The 4,013-nt window shown below is 36.4% G+C and overlaps 2 non-coding genes across 2 annotated transcripts; both read right to left on the reverse strand.

The window, feature by feature from the left end:
- Positions 1-995: 995 nt before the first annotated feature.
- TRNAL-UAA (transfer RNA leucine (anticodon UAA)) lies at positions 996-1,078 on the reverse strand. The gene has a single exon. It is a non-coding gene; the product is annotated as a tRNA-Leu (tRNA).
- A 778-nt stretch (positions 1,079-1,856) lies between these two features.
- TRNAL-UAA (transfer RNA leucine (anticodon UAA)) lies at positions 1,857-1,939 on the reverse strand. The gene has a single exon. It is a non-coding gene; the product is annotated as a tRNA-Leu (tRNA).
- Positions 1,940-4,013: the final 2,074 nt, after the last annotated feature.

Here is a 4,013-nt window from a genome sequence, read left to right on the forward strand (position 1 = left end):
CTAGTAGCAGGGTCTGCTAGTCAGCGGATTATCCCGGCTGTTAAGCAAGCTACACCACCTGTAGTTTGGACACTTCATTTTTTCAAAGGAAATGCTTCGGGACCACGGGATACTCAGTGAAGAGCATCAGGAGGTACCCCAAGGCATAGGGGCTGGGACTGGCAGTAGGATGCCTTGCGGTGGACAGCCGAGCTCGATCCTTATAAAAGCTTTTTAACTGCAGCAGCTTTAGTGGACGCTACTGGAGCTGGAATTACGCGGCTGCTGGCATGAGACTTGCCCTCCAATAGATCCTTGTAAATTGATTTAAAGTGTATTCATTCAAATTAGAGAGACAATTTAAATTAAAAAGCTTAGAGCTGCCTCCACCACAGGGGGGCTCGCTCAACCCACCAGTGGACAGGCACCAGTATTGGGAGAGGGGGGCTGGCCATCAGGGTTCACCGCGGCTCTGGCACAAACCCGGCGACACGGAGGTGGCACGGTCAGGAGCGGACTGGCCGTGTCGGCTTCTCACTTTTTGGATTTTAGAATGGCATGACATGCCTATATCTGTGTCTCCCCCTCCTTTTACTCCTCCACCTCTTTTATTTTCGCATGACTATATGTACTTGTCACTTTTCCATGTGTTAGTTATGTCTTCTGAGCAGTTTGTCAGCTTTTGGACACCTTTGAAGGTGTTTTCTATGTGTTTCTATGTGTTTTTGTTTGCCTGCCATTGGTTTTAACGGTGTTCGAAGGTGTTCGATGAACAGTTCGGCGAACACACGGGTGTTCGACGAACTGAACCGAACTCGAACACTACGGGGGTGGCTCAACACTAGTTATGATATGATGTAAAAGAGATTATTTTCAAAATCAAAATGATATCTACAAAAAGCGATAGTCATATGTAATGTAGTTTATGGCTGTGCTATTGGGCAACCAAAATTCTACTGTTGATAAAGTATTAAACCATGCAGAAAAACCTTGTAGAATTTAAATTGTAAAACTCCTACCAGGAGAGGGGTTCGAACCCACACGGATACATATGCATTGGATCTTAAGTCCAACGCCTTAACCACTCGGCCATCCTGGTGATAGCAATAACGAATTGAGATTTCATACACAGATGATGGTTATTAAACAAGTGCCATCTTATGAATTTTACACTAACAGATTTCTTTATTTTATAAGCCATTTATCAAAAGCATTAGAGAGTCTTCAACTGTAAACCCTATTGTTGACTGTAAATTTCACCCAGCAACATTAAGTTTCTTCTGTATGTAGAATTTCATTTTTGGCTATATGTTAAGAGTTGTGACCAATAGTGAATATTGGAATAAAATTACACCTTGACTTGTCAACATCAATAAGTGCAAAATTTGAGTTTCCTTAGACAGTTTAAACTCTCAAAAGAGGTTCACAGTTGTCAAATTCATCACTTATCCATACGTCAGATTTTCACAGGCAGATTTTACTTTTTCATGACATCCCACATACACTGGACATTTTCTTTCTGGATCCCACACTTCTAGTAGATAATGTTTTATGCAAATGGCTAGCATTATATTTCTGAATTTCTCATATTATTTTGACATCATATGTTTATTTTGGGACTGTAGTTTGAATATCTACCCTAATAAACAACTTTCTCTTTATCCCTAAACTTTCCTTTTGGATTAAGCTTGGAACTTACTGTAATGTTATGATCTGATGTAAAAGAGATTATTTTCATAATCAAAATGATATCTACAAAATGCGATAGTCATAAGTATTGTAGTTTATAGCTGTGCTATTGGGCAACCAAAATCTTACTGTTGATCAAGCATTAATCCATGCAGAAAAACCTTTAATAATTTCAATTGTAAATCTTCTACCAGGAGTGGGGTTCAAACCCACACAGATACATATCCATTGGTTCTTAAGTCCAACGCCTTAACCACTCGGCCATCCTGGTGAATGCTGTAACAGCTTGAGATTTCATACATAGCTGATGTTTATTAAACAAGTGCCATCTTATGAATTTTACACTAACAGATTTCTTTATTTCATTAGCCATTTATCAAAAGCTTTAGAGAGTCTTCAACTGTAAACCCTACTGTTGACTGTAAATTTCACCCAGCAACATTAAGTTTCTTCTGTATGTACAATTTCATTTTTGGCTATATGTTAAGAGTTGTGACCAAGAGTGAATATTGGAATAAAATTACACCTTGACTTGTCAACAACCTTAAGCGCAAAATTTGAATTTCTTTAGACAGTTTAACCTCTGAAAATAGGTACACAGTTGACAAATTCATCACTTATCCATACGCCAGATTTTCACAGGCAGATTTTACTTTTTCATGACATCCCAAATACACTGGCCATTTTCTTTCTGGATCCCACACTTCTAGTAGATAATGTTTTATGCAAATGGCTTGCATTATATTTCTGAATTTCTCATATTATTTTGACATCATTTGTTTCTTTTGGGACTGTAGTTGAATATCTACCCTAATAAACAACTTTCTCTTTATCCCTAAACTTTCCTTTTGGATTAAGCTTGGAACTTACTGTAATGTTATGATCTGATGTAAAAGAGATTATTTTCATAATCAAAATGATATCTACAACTTACTGGAACTTACTGTAATGTTATGATCTTATGTAAAAGAGATTATTTTCATAATCAAAATGATATCTACAACAAGCGATAGTCATAAGTATTGTAGTTTATGGCTGTGCTATTGGGCAACCAAAGTTTTCCTGTTGATCAAGTATTAATCCATGCAGAAAAACCTTGTAGAATTTCAAGTGCAAAACTCTTACCAGGAGTGGGGTTCAAACCCATGCAGATACATATCCATAAACTTTACTTTTGGATTAAGCTTGGAACTTACTGTAATGTTATGATATGATGTAAAAGAGATAATTTTCATAATCAAAATGATATCTATACAAAGCGATAGTCATAAGAATTGTAGTTTATGGCTGTGCTATTGGGCAACCAAAATTTTACTGTTGATCAAGCATTAATCCATGCAGAAAAATCTTGCAGAATTTCAATTGTAAAACTCCTACCAGCAGTGGTGTTCTAACCCACATGGATACATATCCATTGGATCTTAAGACCAATGCCTTAACCACTCAGCCATCCTGGCGAACATAGTAAAAGATTGCGATTTCATACAAAGCTGATTGCTATTAAACAAGTGCCATCTTATGAATTTTACACTAACAGCTTTCTTAATTTCATAAGCCATTTATCGAGAGCATTAGAGAGTCTTTTACTGTAAACCCTTCTGTTGTCTGTAAATTTCACCCAGCAATATTAAGTTTCCTCTGAATGTAGAATTTCTTTTTTGGCTACATGTTTAGAGTGGTGACCAAGAGTGAATATTGGAATAAAATTCCACCTTGATTTGTCAACAACACTAAGCGCAAAATTTGAGTTTTTTTACACAGTTTAACCTCTAAAAATAGGTTCATAGTTGTCAAATTCATCACTTATACGTACGCCAGATTTTCACAGGCAGATTTTACTTTTTAATGACATCCTATATACACTATGTGCAGAATTATTAAGCAAGTTGTATTTTAGTGAATTATTTTTATTATTCATCAACAACTATGTTATCAATCAACCGAAAAGACTCATAAATATCCAAGCTTATTACTTTTGGAAGTTGGAGTGTTTTTTTTTTAGATTTGACTATCTTAGGAGGATATCTGTTTGGTTTGTGCATGTAACTATTACTGTGCACAGTTATTAGGCTACTTAATAAAAACCAAATATAATCCCATCTCACTTGTTTATTTTCGCCAGGTAAACCAATATCAGTGCACAAAATTTAGAAATAAACATTTCTGACATGCAAAAACAAAAACCAAAAAATTTAGTGATCAATATAGCCACCTTTCTTTATGATGACACTCAACAGCCTTCCATCCATAGATTCTGTCAGTTGCTTGATCTGTTTTCGATCAACATTGCGTGCAGCAGTCACCACAGCCTCCCAGACACTGTTCCGAGATGTGTACTATTTTCC

Source organism: Phyllobates terribilis, unplaced genomic scaffold (assembly GCF_046119375.1).
Source record: "Phyllobates terribilis strain yellow unplaced genomic scaffold, ASM4611937v1 Scaffold_11__3_contigs__length_659146591, whole genome shotgun sequence".
Lineage (NCBI taxonomy): Eukaryota > Metazoa > Chordata > Amphibia > Anura > Dendrobatidae > Phyllobates > Phyllobates terribilis.